We start from the raw sequence: 15,372 nt of genomic DNA, 5'->3' as shown, positions 1-15,372 counted from the left end.
CGTCGAAAGTGTGGCCAGATCGCACGGGTATATAAAAACTCCGAAGCCAAAAAAAAGAGAGCGACCAGCGAGATTAGAAAACGAGGAAGAACACAAAGGGATAAACATAGGAGATGGAATTCAAGTCGTCGTCGTGGGACGAAGTCCGAGTATAGCAGTTGCTACTTCGGAGGGCCCACCGTCTGTCAGTGGAAGGTGACAACAGTCAACAAGTTATTCGAGCAGAGTTGGTCGCAAGTTATATTCTTCGATGTTAATACAAATCATCTTAATCGTGTCTTTATTATACCTATATCCAATACGATACTTAATAAACCGGGCCAAGTGTCTTCGATTTATTATTTTATGGTTATAACTTTTTAGTGAATGGTACGATTTGAGTATTTTTTTGGACGTACATAGATGGAAATTGATAATAACAACCAAATCGAATTAAAATTTTTACAAAATATACAAAATATGGCCGCTATACGGGTTCTAGCGTTTTGGGCGTTTGTGGGCGTGGCACCCTGCTGAAACAAGCTTGCGCTGCGCAGGAACCCTAGAATTTGCATGCTTAATTCCAACGTTCTAGCTCCTATACGGAAAGACGGACTGACGTCTAGATCGACTCAGCTTGTGAACCTGATCAAGAATATGTACACTTTATGTGGTCGGTAACGCTTCCCACTTTCCGACGAGTCTAGTATACATTTTCACTCTACGAGTAACCGGCTTAATAATAAAAAGACCGTTATATTTCGTTTTCGTTAACATAAATTGATGGGGAACATTATCTTAATATTTCTGTGATTATCATTTACATTTCTAAACGAAATATTAAAAAAATATTTTTTTAAGTGTAAAAAAAATTGTACCTTGTTTATTATCATATTAACTTTATCTCTTGGAAATACCATTTTATCTATTATATTATAATATCGAATAAAATTGTTTAACTATCGGATAATTATTATCAAAATTATACAAAGATCATAAAATTTCTGTAATTAGTTTTAAGTTCTCAAAGAATTGGAATGCTCTGTGCATACTATGCCATTGTGGGAACGACAGGCAAGGGTATAGCATCTTCGGCTTGCCGAAGTAAGCTTTCTTTCTTGTTCAGGAAGTCGCCAAAATTTCGACCTAGAATGCGATCCACTCATTTTTCCCGCAGCAGCAACACGAGGCACTTCGGATACACACACGTACGTACCACAGTCCCTTTGCCGGATGTATAACACGTGTCTCACCCAACGAACCTTCCCCATAGGTTGGAAGCGGCAAAGATTGGTGCTCATCCCAAAACCGGGCCAGTTGAACAACGACGCATCCACATACAGACCCCTTTGAATGCTAAATACAATGTGGAAGATTTTCGAGCGCATAATCTGCACCCACTTCGAAAAAGAACTCGACGGACCACCAGTTTGGCTTCCGGACAAAAAGAAGCACCATTGACGCGATACAAGCGGTCACCCAATTGGCTGCTAACGCAATCGAAGGAGAAAGGTAACTAGGTGGCTCAAAAGAGTGCTGCCTCGTCTGCACCCTGGATGTCAAGAATGCCTTTAACTCTCCCAACTAGATCCTTGTCCTGCAAGCGCTTCATCGCGTGGGAGTCTCGGACTACCTGACCGACCTCGTTGCAGACTACTTCAAGGACAGAGTGCTCACATATTCCATATATTGACAGGAGGAGTACCTCAAGGGCCCGATACTATGGAACGCCATGTACGACGGGATCCTAAGGCAGGTACTACCCGAAGGATGCACTGTTATATGCGTTGCGGACGACATAGCGCTGGTAACGGTAGCGAAAACTCTCGAACAGTTCACAGATAGATGCAGCCTCTCGATGGACACCCTCTTGTGCTGGCTCGCAGACAACGGGTTATCAGTTGCCGAGCACATAACGGAGGCAGTGCTCATGAGCAGCAGGAAGACTGTGAAGAAGGCAACAATACGAGTCGACTCAACTCCAATAAAAACAAGTGCATCATTCAAGTACCTTGTGATCGATCATGCAGCAGCCAAAGCATCTAGATCGACTGCAGCCATCTCAAGGATGATAGCCAATACTCGAGGACCAAAGCAGCTGAAGGATCATAGCGTGACCTCTACTATTCTGTACGCCTCGCCCATATGGGCCGAAGCTATGAAGACCGCGACATACAGCCGCCACTGCAAAGCTGTATACAGACGCTCAGCTCATCTATTGTTTGCGCAAGTGGAGAGTTAATTTTCATTGCACCAGTACAGTGGCTAGTAAAAAGAAAGTATACATTTTTGATATGTAACAGATTTGCCTAGAAGGAGTTCTGTTACAGCTCGCTGTAATGTCGCGCTGCGTCATTTTTCGCTGCCGATATTGCGTTCCAAATCAACCACGTTCTGTTTCCTTACATAACCAAAGGGTTTAGTTCAGCTTCGCAAGTGACCAGAGGTCAGCTTAGTTTGAGCAGCCATCAGGAGACTTGCAGGCTATATGTAGGAAACAATGAATTTTTTAAAGGAGTTTTTTAATTTCGCTAAGAATTTCATAAAATTCGGTGCCCGTGGTAACTGGGAACTCGGTACATTTTCCTCGTTCACCGGCGGTCTGCCCAGCAACGATGCTGCAACGCTTTCGCACATGCATATACAAATCGCTACTCAATTTTGAGAATACGCAGTTTCGCTGTACATAATGTGGGAAGTCCTGCAGAATCCTTAGATGCTCTTCGAAACCAATCTATACCTCAAAAGCGCTGACAGGAGAACACATGTAATCATAGGCAGTTGCAACGCAGTCGGAGAAGCATTCAATTTAAAAAAAACCATCGAGCACTTGTCTCAGGGAATGGAAAGTGTGTTTGTTTAACATAAACCTCGTCGTCGGAAGTACTATTACACCCAACAACTGCAGGGATATCAGCTTTAAAATTAGAGCGCACACATCACCCTATAGGACCGTGTTGTCCTTTGTTTTCGTCAGCTATAATTGTTTAATTGTTTTTGCATTTTTATGGTCAATTTTCTTAGTAATAACATTTGTGTTGGACAGTGAATTTAAATTAAATTAATATAATACCCAAAACAATGTCAATGTCATTTACATTTCCAAGAATACTATTCGTGAAAGCTTACAGTCTTTTATAACCTTTCATCATTAGGCGCATAATGCCATCTCTATCCTATGTAGCAGAAAACCGACGTGAATATATATATTTCCCCGCTTTTGGCAACGCTGCTACGACGGCGTCTTTTTTGTGAAATTTATCTCCGTATCAGGGATCGTCACACGAATAGAGCTCCTAAACGAAGTTTGAAAGAGGTTCAAAGTGGAAGTGGAAGGTTATGTCGATCCGGAGATCGACAATGCGGTTGACAAAGCCATATAGCTAAGGGCAAGCGCTATTCTCAAGAAAAGGAGTAATGATCTACAACCGGGGACATCTACGAGCAGTGGGAATGGCAGCAACGAGCATCATTTAAACTTGCTGAACCTGCAACAAAACCAACAACTATTTGAGCGACTTGCTGTAAGTCAAACCACACCAAACACGCCTGATCATGTTGGTGGTGATGTCACATTAGCGAATTCTCGGAACTCGGTACTCACGGCGAATTCAAATCTAAGCGATTTGCCGAAAGTTCAAATCAAGTGGTTTTCTGGCAACTGCACAGAGTGGCCTCCCTTTCAAGACATATATGAAACCACACTTCATATCAAAAAGCATTTGTCCAACACGCAGAAGCTTCATCACTTGAAAACAGTTCTTGTTGATGAGGCTGCCAACTTTGTTCGATACTTGGCCATTACGGACACGGCTTACAACACTGCATGACTGCAAGAAATGTAGTTCTACGGAACACATACAACATAGGTCTAGCGGAAAATCATGATTGCACAAAGAGACAAATCTTGTCCGACAATATCGAGCTCCACGAATTTTCGAATGCTTCAACCAAGACGTAATGCTGCTGTGGTGTACAGCAGAGTTTCAAATGTCGATGGATCCATTTCGTTGTCCCTTGTGGCTGCGAAAACAAGGGTGGCTCCACTGAAACCACAATCCTTGCCACGCCTGAACTTTGCGCAGCACTTCTTCTAAGCCAACTTATTCGTTCGATCTCTTCTGCATTACGCCACAAGAACATATTTGTTTTTGCCTGGTCCAACTCATCAAATTCCTGGTTATCCTACGCACCAGCCCAACTAAAGACTTTTGTTGGAAACAGAACCTCGTAAATCCTTGACACTATTCCTAGGAAGGCCTGGCGGCATGTAGACTAAAAATCAAACCCAGTTGACTGCGCTTCCAGGGGTCTGATGGCTCCACCATTTGTGGTGGAATGGACTTTTGTGGCGTATAAAACACGCGCAACGTTTTTTCTACAAGGACTATCAATTGCTCCTTGCCAAGAAGCCCCTAAGGAAATGAACGCAGCTGGTCAAACTTGCACCAACGATAGGCGAAAACGATTTGCTGAGGGTAGGCGGACGACTGCACCAATGGCAATTGTCACAAGAGGCAAAACACTCAGCTTGGCTACCAAAAACGCACCGAATCTCGAAGCTGATCCTGGAACACGTGCACCGAGTAAATCGTCACCTGGCGTTTCCTCCCTGTTTGTAATCGTTTGGCAGAGATTATGGATAATTGGAGCACATAATCTCATTCGCAGAATAACACACGACTGCTTATCCTGCTTTCTTCAATGCTACCACACCGCCCAACAACAAATGGTTGATTTACCCATCGTGCGCGTCACTCAAGCCCTTCCATTTGTCAATACTGGTTGCGACTATGCAGGTCCAATATTTTTAAAGGATGCCAAAGTTCGGAAGCCACATATCAGCAAGGGCTACATTTGCCTGTTTGTCTGCATGGTCACCTCGGCCATACACCTGGAACTTGCCACAGACTCCACTCTGGTGTATGATGAAATTCAGTGGGTACTCATTCCCCCAAGAGATCCTCACTGGGGAGGGAAATGGGAGTCGGCAGTTCGCTGTATTAAACTGTATCTGCGCCAAGTCACCGGCAATTCAATGCTCACCTTCGAACAAATGCGCACGTTGCCTGCTTATATCACCGCAGTGATAAGCTCACGCCCCTTATGATACACATCGGATACCGAAAATAAAATAAATATCACCAGCCCACTTCTTATTTGGGCGACCGTTAACCACCGTGCCAGATCCTGACTTAAGCCAAATCCCTGTAGGCCGATTAGGATATTGCCAAGGCATCCAGGCTATGATTCAAGGTTTCTGGAAAAAATGGCATCAGGAGTATCTGACTACTTTGCAACATCGTCTGAAATGGACCAATTCAACGCCCAACCTCTCGATCGATGATGTAGTTCTCGTTAAGGATTCCAAAACTCTACCTGCATCTTGGCACATCGCACGTGTGCGATGTCCTGGGAAGGACAGCTTTGTTCGAGCAGTCAAACTGGAGACATCAACAGGAGAGATGATTCGACCAATCACCAAGGTTGCCGTTTTGCCCAATTCAGAAACTGTGCTTCAGGGCGGGCCGGGATGTTCGTGAACGGTTGCAGCTTTAATAACCTCTCATCATTAGGCGCATAATGCCACCTCAATCCTTTGTAACAGAAAACCGACATATATATTTTTTTTCCGCTTCTGGCAACGCTGCTACGACTGTGTTTTTTTTGTGAAGTTCAAAAAGGCTTCACAATTGGCAAGAATAAAATTGAATACAGTCCACACAACTCAATCGTATATATTTCCAACCATATACATTTAACTAACGCTGTTCCACTGCCGACCCCACAGTTTATTGGGCCCAAGATCTTTTAGTAGGTAATAATGAGTGGTATAATTAATCAAATAATTCGGATGACTTTGTTCGCGCTTTCTTAACTTCTTGAAAGGTGTTCTGATTAAAGGTGACATTTCTTTTTGTGTTAGGGATCTTTTGAATTAAAAATGATTGAACTTGAATTTCAATAAAAATTAATTTGTAAAAGTCTTTTGTTATTTCATTTATAATTTGACCAATTTAATAAACTCTGTGTCTATCTTAGAACATAATTCCAAGTTATTATCGAAGTTGAACACGAAAGGACGTTACCTGAGGGGTAAGGACCAGAGGTCCGAGCTGTCGAGCTTTGGGTTCAAACACTAGGGTTCAAAGTCTGCGGTTTCGCCGTTCAACTTTTCGCTCTCTGCGCACGGCAACACACTAGAGTTCAAAACGCGGCGAGGTACCGATCTTTCCTTCGCTCACGGCACGCACGCGCTCTCTCGTCTCTCGCTGTCTCGTGCATAGCACTGCTGTCGCTCCCTGTCGCCTCCCTCTTCGCTCATTTTCTCCAAACTATCTTGCTCCGTACTTTCTAAACTCTCTTTCTTAGAAGTCTCCAACCGCTTTTAAACTGCAGTCTCAGAGCTCTTATTTCTCTGGCAGGCAGAATAGTTTCCAACGAATCTTATATACCCTTTTACTCTACGAGTAAGGGGATCAAAAATATAGAAATTTACGAAAAATATGGTTATCTTTCACCTGCCGGAAAAATTTATTATAAAAAATCAGAAAATTGTTTCATAACGAACAGAAAAAGCTTAGGCTTGCTTCGATAGGCTGTACACTTCATTTTTAATAACGTCCGCCTATTTTAGAGTAGGTTAAAAGCAAAAACTGAAAATTAAGCGGACTTAAAGTTTTGGATTTACGTGTATATCCCCCCTCAAAGATAGCATATGGGCAATTCTCTCATGTGAAAATTATAATTGTACGCACTCAGAAATATGTTCCAAGACATTTTATTTTAACAAAAGGCGTAAGTTATCGCTCCCTAATTACGCTATCAGTGGTGCTTAGGCTAATATTAAGCAATTTTTCGTTTTAAAGTTGATTAAAAAAATGCAACGCATTGATGCAAATTATTTTAAATTTCTATGAATCCATATTTCTTACAAATGGTAGTTGATTAATGAAATTATAACAAATAAAAAGGATATAGTCGACGGCCTCGACAATCAGATATCCATTACTCAGCTAACAAATAAGTGCGACCTATCGTTCATTTCTATCGGCTGCTTCCAAGGTTTCACTAACACCCCTCATAAAGTGAAACCTAGAAGGCGCTAGTAAAATTTCGTAAGCAGCCGTTTCTCTGTATGAGTATATCTTCGTCTCTCTCGCACTTTATTAAGTTTGATTAATTATTTATGAAAAACATAGTTCTAGGTATGAATAGCTGTCGTCGGTCAGGTCAGCTGTTTTGGCTGTACGTCGAAAGTGTGGCCAGATCGCACGGGTATATAAAAACTCCGAAGCCAAAAAAAAGAGAGCGACCAGCGAGATTAGAAAACGAGGAAGAACACAAAGGGATAAACATAGGAGATGGAATTCAAGTCGTCGTCGTGGGACGAAGTCCGAGTATAGCAGTTGCTACTTCGGAGGGCCCAGCGTCTGTCAGTGGAAGGTGACAACAGTCAACAAGTTATTCGAGCAGAGTTGGTCGCAAGTTATATTCTTCGATGTTAATACAAATCATCTTAATCGTGTCTTTATTATACCTATATCCAATACGATACTTAATAAACCAGGCCAAGTGACTTCGATTTATTATTTTATGGTTATAACTTTTTAGTGAATGGTACGATTTGAGTAATTTTTTGGACGTACATAGATGGAAATTGATAATAACAACCAAATCGAATTAAAATTTTTACAAAATATACAAAATATGGCCGCTATACGGGTTCTAGCGTTTTGGGCGTTTGTGGGCGTGGCACCCTGCTGAAACAAGCTTGCGCTGCGCAGGAACCCTAGAATTTGCATGCTTAATTCCAACGTTCTAGCTCCTATACGGAAAGACGGACTGACGTCTAGATCGACTCAGCTTGTGAACCTGATCAAGAATATGTACACTTTATGTGGTCGGTAACGCTTCCCACTTTCCGACGAGTCTAGTATACATTTTCACTCTACGAGTAACCGGCTTAATAATAAAAAGACCGTTATATTTCGTTTTCGTTAACATAAATTAATGGGGAACATTATCTTAATATTTCTGTGATTATCATTTATGATAATCATGAATATGAATATGAATAGCTGTCGTCGGTCAGGTCAGCTGTTTTGGCTGTACGTCGAAAGTGTGGCCAGATCGCACGGGTATATAAAAACTCCGAAGCCAAAAAAAAGAGAGCGACCAGCGAGATTAGAAAACGAGGAAGAACACAAAGGGATAAACATAGGAGATGGAATTCAAGTCGTCGTCGTGGGACGAAGTCCGAGTATAGCAGTTGCTACTTCGGAGGGCCCAGCGTCTGTCAGTGGAAGGTGACAACAGTCAACAAGTTATTCGAGCAGAGTTGGTCGCAAGTTATATTCTTCGATGTTAATACAAATCATCTTAATCGTGTCTTTATTATACCTATATCCAATACGATACTTAATAAACCAGGCCAAGTGACTTCGATTTATTATTTTATGGTTATAACTTTTTAGTGAATGGTACGATTTGAGTAATTTTTTGGACGTACATAGATGGAAATTGATAATAACAACCAAATCGAATTAAAATTTTTACAAAATATACAAAATATGGCCGCTATACGGGTTCTAGCGTTTTGGGCGTTTGTGGGCGTGGCACCCTGCTGAAACAAGCTTGCGCTGCGCAGGAACCCTAGAATTTGCATGCTTAATTCCAACGTTCTAGCTCCTATACGGAAAGACGGACTGACGTCTAGATCGACTCAGCTTGTGAACCTGATCAAGAATATGTACACTTTATGTGGTCGGTAACGCTTCCCACTTTCCGACGAGTCTAGTATACATTTTCACTCTACGAGTAACCGGCTTAATAATAAAAAGACCGTTATATTTCGTTTTCGTTAACATAAATTAATGGGGAACATTATCTTAATATTTCTGTGATTATCATTTACATTTCTAAACGAAATATTAAAAAAATATTTTTTTAAGTGTAAAAGAAATTGTACCTTGTTTATTATCATATTAACTTTATCTCTTGGAAATACCATTTTATCTATTATATTATAATATCGAATAAAATTGTTTAACTATCGGATAATTATTATCAAAATTATACAAAGATCATAAAATTTCTGTAATTAGTTTTAAGTTCTCAAAGAATTGGAATGCTCTGTGCATACTATGCCATTGTGGGAACGACAGGCAAGGGTATAGCATCTTCGGCTTGCCGAAGTAAGCTTTCTTTCTTGTTCAGGAAGTCGCCAAAATTTCGACCTAGAATGCGATCCACTCATTTTTCCCGCAGCAGCAACACGAGGCACTTCGGATACACACACGTACGTACCACAGTCCCTTTGCCGGATGTATAACACGTGTCTCACCCAACGAACCTTCCCCATAGGTTGGAAGCGGCAAAGATTGGTGCTCATCCCAAAACCGGGCCAGTTGAACAACGACGCATCCACATACAGACCCCTTTGAATGCTAAATACAATGTGGAAGATTTTCGAGCGCATAATCTGCACCCACTTCGAAAAAGAACTCGACGGACCACCAGTTTGGCTTCCGGACAAAAAGAAGCACCATTGACGCGATACAAGCGGTCACCCAATTGGCTGCTAACGCAATCGAAGGAGAAAGGTAACTAGGTGGCTCAAAAGAGTGCTGCCTCGTCTGCACCCTGGATGTCAAGAATGCCTTTAACTCTCCCAACTAGATCCTTGTCCTGCAAGCGCTTCATCGCGTGGGAGTCTCGGACTACCTGACCGACCTCGTTGCAGACTACTTCAAGGACAGAGTGCTCACATATTCCATATATTGACAGGAGGAGTACCTCAAGGGCCCGATACTATGGAACGCCATGTACGACGGGATCCTAAGGCAGGTACTACCCGAAGGATGCACTGTTATATGCGTTGCGGACGACATAGCGCTGGTAACGGTAGCGAAAACTCTCGAACAGTTCACAGATAGATGCAGCCTCTCGATGGACACCCTCTTGTGCTGGCTCGCAGACAACGGGTTATCAGTTGCCGAGCACATAACGGAGGCAGTGCTCATGAGCAGCAGGAAGACTGTGGAGAAGGCAACAATACGAGTCGACTCAACTCCAATAAAAACAAATGCATCATTCAAGTACCTTGTGATCGATCATGCAGCAGCCAAAGCATCTAGATCGACTGCAGCCATCTCAAGGATGATAGCCAATACTCGAGGACCAAAGCAGCTGAAGGATCATAGCGTGACCTCTACTATTCTGTACGCCTCGCCCATATGGGCCGAAGCTATGAAGACCGCGACATACAGCTGCCACTGCAAAGCTGTATACAGACGCTCAGCTCATCTATTGTTTGCGCAAGTGGAGAGTTAATTTTCATTGCACCAGTACAGTGGCTAGTAAAAAGAAAGTATACATTTTTGATATGTAACAGATTTGCCTAGAAGGAGTTCTGTTACAGCTCGCTGTAATGTCGCGCTGCGTCATTTTTCGCTGCCGATATTGCGTTCCAAATCAACCACGTTCTGTTTCCTTACATAACCAAAGGGTTTAGTTCAGCTTCGCAAGTGACCAGAGGTCAGCTTAGTTTGAGCAGCCATCAGGAGACTTGCAGGCTATATGTAGGAAACAATGAATTTTTTAAAGGAGTTTTTTAATTTCGCTAAGAATTTCATAAAATTCGGTGCCCGTGGTAACTGGGAACTCGGTACATTTTCCTCGTTCACCGGCGGTCTGCCCAGCGCTGATGCTGCAACGCTTTCACACATGCATATACAAATCGCTACTCAATTTTGAGAATACGCAGTTTCGCTGTACATAATGTGGGAAGTCCTGCAGAATCCTTAGATGCTCTTCGAAAACAATCTATACCTCAAAAGCGCTGACAGGAGAACACATGTAATCATAGGCAGTTGCAACGCAGTCGGAGAAGCATTCAATTTAAAAAAAACCATCGAGCACTTGTCTCAGGGAATGGAACGTGTGTTTGCTTAACATAAACCTCGTCGTCGGAAGTACTATTACACCCAACAACTGCAGGGATATCAGCTTTAAAATTAGAGCGCACACATCACCCTATAGGACCGTGTTGTCCTTTGTTTTCGTCAGCTATAATTGTTTAATTGTTTTTGCATTTTTATGGTCAATTTTCTTAGTAATAACATTTGTGTTGGACAGTGAATTTAAATTAAATTAATATAATACCCAAAACAATGTCAATGTCATTCACATTTCCAAGAATACTGTTCGTGAAAGCTTACAGTCTTTTATAACCTTTCATCATTAGGCGCATAATGCCATCTCTATCCTATGTAGCAGAAAACCGACGTGAATATATATATTTCCCCGCTTTTGGCAACGCTGCTACGACGGCGTCTTTTTTGTGAAATTTATCTCCGTATCAGGGATCGTCACACGAATAGAGCTCCTAAACGAAGTTTGAAAGAAGTTCAAAGTGGAAGTGGAAGGTTATGTCGATCCGGAGATCGACAATGCGGTTGACAAAGCCATATACCTAAGGGCAAGCGCTATTCTCAAGAAAAGGAGTAATGATCTACAACCGGGGACATCTACGAGCAGTGGGAATGGCAGCAACGAGCATCATTTAAACTTGCTGAACCTGCAACAAAACCAACAACTATTTGAGCGACTTGCTGTAAGTCAAACCACACCAAACACGCCTGATCATGTTGGTGGTGATGTCACATTAGCGAATTCTCGGAACTCGGTACTCACGGCGAATTCAAATCTGAGCGATTTGCCGAAAGTTCAAATCAAGTGGTTTTCTGGCAACTGCACAGAGTGGCCTCCCTTTCAAGACATATATGAAACCACACTTCATATCAAAAAGCATTTGTCCAACACGCAGAAGCTTCATCACTTGAAAACAGTTCTTGTTGATGAGGCTGCCAACTTTGTTCGATACTTGGCCATTACGGACACGGCTTACAACACTGCATGACTGCAACAAATGTAGTTCTACGGAACACATACAACATAGGTCTAGCGGAAAATCATGATTGCACAAAGAGAAAAATCTTGTCCGACAATATCGAGCTCCACGAATTTTCGAATGCTTCAACCAAGGCATAATGCTGCTGCGGTGTACAGCAGAGTTTCAAATGTCGATGGATCCATCTCGTTGTCCCTTGTGGCTGCGAAAACAAGGGTGGCTCCACTGAAACCACAATCCTTGCCACGCCTGGAACTTTGCGCAGCACTTCTTCTAAGCCAACTTATTCGTTCGATCTCTTCTGCATTACGCCACAAGAACATATTTGTTTTTGCCTGGTCCAACTCATCAATTTCCTGGTTATCCTACGCACCAGCCCAACTAAAGACTTTTGTTGGAAACAGAACCTCGTAAATCCTTGACACTATTCCTAGGAAGGCCTGGCGGCATGTAGACTCCAAATCAAACCCAGTTGACTGCGCTTCCAGGGGTCTGATGGCTCCACCATTTGTGGTGGAATGGACTTTTGTGGCGTATAAAACACGCGCAACGTTTTTTCTACAAGGACTATCAATTGCTCCTTGCCAAGAAGCCCCTAAGGAAATGAACGCAGCTGGTCAAACTTGCACCAACGATAGGCGAAAACGATTTGCTGAGGGTAGGCGGACGACTGCACCAATGGCAATTGTCACAAGAGGCAAAACACTCAGCTTGGCTACCAAAAACGCACCGAATCTCGAAGCTGATCCTGGAACACGTGCACCGAGTAAATCGTCACCTGGCGTTTCCTCCCTGTTTGTAATCGTTTGGCAGAGATTATGGATAATTGGAGCACTTAATCTCATTCGCAGAATAACACACGACTGCTTATCCTGCTTTCTTCAATGCTACCACACCGCCCAACAACAAATGGTTGATTTACCCATCGTGCGCGTCACTCAAGCCCTTCCATTTGTCAATACTGGTTGCGACTATGCAGGTCCAATATTTTTAAAGGATGCCAAAGTTCGGAAGCCACATATCAGCAAGGGCTACATTTGCCTGTTTGTCTGCATGGTCACCTCGGCCATACACCTGGAACTTGCCACAGACTCCACTCTGGTGTATGATGAAATTCAGTGGGTACTCATTCCCCCAAGAGATCCTCACTGGGGAGGGAAATGGGAGTCGGCAGTTCGCTGTATTAAACTGTATCTGCGCCAAGTCACCGGCAATTCAATGCTCACCTTCGAACAAATGCGCACGTTGCCTGCTTATATCACCGCAGTGATAAGCTCACGCCCCTTATGATACACATCGGATACCGAAAAAAAACTAATTATCACCAGCCCACTTCTTATTTGGGCGACCGTTAACCACCGTGCCAGATCCTGACTTAAGCCAAATCCCTGTAGGCCGATTAGGATATTGCCAAGGCATCCAGGCTATGATTCAAGGTTTCTGGAAAAAATGGCATCAGGAGTATCTGACTACTTTGCAACATCGTCTGAAATGGACCAATTCAACGCCCAACCTCTCGATCGATGATGTAGTTCTCGTTAAGGATTCCAAAACTCTACCTGCATCTTGGCACATCGCACGTGTGCGATGTCCTGGGAAGGACAGCTTCGTTCGAGCAGTCAAACTGGAGACATCAACAGGAGAGATGATTCGACCAATCACCAAGGTTGCCGTTTTGCCCAATTCAGAAACTGTGCTTCAGGGCGGGCCGGGATGTTCGTGAACGGTTGCAGCTTTAATAACCTCTCATCATTAGGCGCATAATGCCACCTCAATCCTTTGTAACAGAAAACCGACATATATATTTTTTTTCCGCTTCTGGCAACGCTGCTACGACTGTGTTTTTTTTGTGAAGTTCAAAAAGGCTTCACAATTGGCAAGAATAAAATTGAATACAGTCCACACAACTCAATCGTATATATTTCCAACCATATACATTTAACTAACGCTGTTCCACTGCCGACCCCACAGTTTATTGGGCCCAAGATCTTTTAGTAGGTAATAATGAGTGGTATAATTAATCAAATAATTCGGATGACTTTGTTCGCGCTTTCTTAACTTCTTGAAAGGTGTTCTGATTAAAGGTGACATTTCTTTTTGTGTTAGGGATCTTTTGAATTAAAAATGATTGAACTTGAATTTCAATAAAAATTAATTTGTAAAAGTCTTTTGTTATTTCATTTATAATTTGACCAATTTAATAAACTCTGTGTCTATCTTAGAACATAATTCCAAGTTATTATCGAAGTTGAACACGAAAGGACGTTACCTGAGGGGTAAGGACCAGAGGTCCGAGCTGTCGAGCTTTGATATTTTGCCTGTATTGTATTGTTAAGATTAGAGTCAGGAAGTGCACTTAAACTTTTATTTAAACTGGTGAGTTTAAAGAGATCGTAGGGATTGGAAAAAGACAGACCCCAATACGGCGAGCTGAGATCAGAGCACTGTATAGTGTTCTAAGATTTAAATATACAGCAGCCAGAGATGGAGTGAAGGCATACATTGAAATTTCCTAACACTATAAAAAACATTTTAATCTTTATCAAAGGATAAGTCGAACACTGGAGAGACTAATTTTGTAGAATTATCAAAAAGCGGCCACTTAAAAAAAGACTAAAAATAATTTGGAATACAAAAATGGCTCTATTGTTAATAGAGTGCCTCATATTATTATCGGACTATTGAGTGAGCAATCGAAGTCGGTATTCAGTAACTTGGGGGAACGCTATTCTCGAAGCTCTTCTTCTAAAGCTGTATCTGAGCGCATATTGGATTATGTCATTAGAAGACAATTGTGCGGGTGTTCTTGTTCTTCAGTGCAAATGCAAACGGCTGCTCATCTCGCTGTCGCATTATATCCGTGAGTTTGAAAAACTCAAAAGGTAAGATCCAAACCATGCGACGGCGGCTTAAAAATACAACGATCACATTCTGGCGAAAATTGTCTAGGATCGCATAGCACAATAACCAAAATATGTCCACTTTGGGAAATATTTGCTTTAGGAGAGATTTTAAGCATAGAGTAAGAATCTATATAGAGTCGCCAATTGCTCTGCCCGAACCTCTGCCCAACCTCTGCTAAGAGCCAATTCAAGGCCAAGTTTGAAGCTAACTTAGGTGCGAATCAACAGCAATAGGGATTTCGATTAAAAACAAAAACAAAACAGTGAGCAAGAGCGGTGCAGAATGAGGTGGGAATGAATTACAAGTTCGATCGAACTTGTCAAAAAGAGGGGAAATAAGCATTTTTCGCCTAGGTGGCATCATAGCCTCATTATCTAAAGAGAGCGGCAGAGCAATTGGCGCCTCTATATAGTTCATTACTCTATGTTTTAAGTGGAGAAACATAGTTGCGTCAACCACTTTTTCTTCTATCATCGTTCTTTTATCTATCTTCTTTAAAATCACTTAATTTAGAACGATGGGTATTTAGCAAATCAGGGCTTAGGCTTATACTTGCAGATCCAGCCAGAGTATAG

At 42.2% G+C, this 15,372-nt stretch overlaps 1 long non-coding RNA gene across 1 annotated transcript; it reads left to right on the top strand.

Moving 5' to 3' along the window:
* Window positions 1–8,057: 8,057 nt before the first annotated feature.
* Window positions 8,058–14,122, top strand: LOC139354122 (uncharacterized). Its single transcript, XR_011605202.1, has 2 exons — window positions 8,058–9,280; window positions 9,346–14,122. It is a non-coding gene; the product is annotated as an uncharacterized lncRNA (long non-coding RNA).
* The last annotated feature ends 1,250 nt before the right edge of the window (window positions 14,123–15,372 follow it).

The sequence above is a fragment of the Drosophila suzukii genome (genome assembly GCF_043229965.1).
Source record: "Drosophila suzukii chromosome 2 unlocalized genomic scaffold, CBGP_Dsuzu_IsoJpt1.0 scf_2c, whole genome shotgun sequence".
NCBI classification, from domain to species: domain Eukaryota; kingdom Metazoa; phylum Arthropoda; class Insecta; order Diptera; family Drosophilidae; genus Drosophila; species Drosophila suzukii.
The sequence above is the reverse complement of the archived record's forward strand: the minus strand, read 5'-3'. Positions and strand labels throughout refer to the sequence as shown.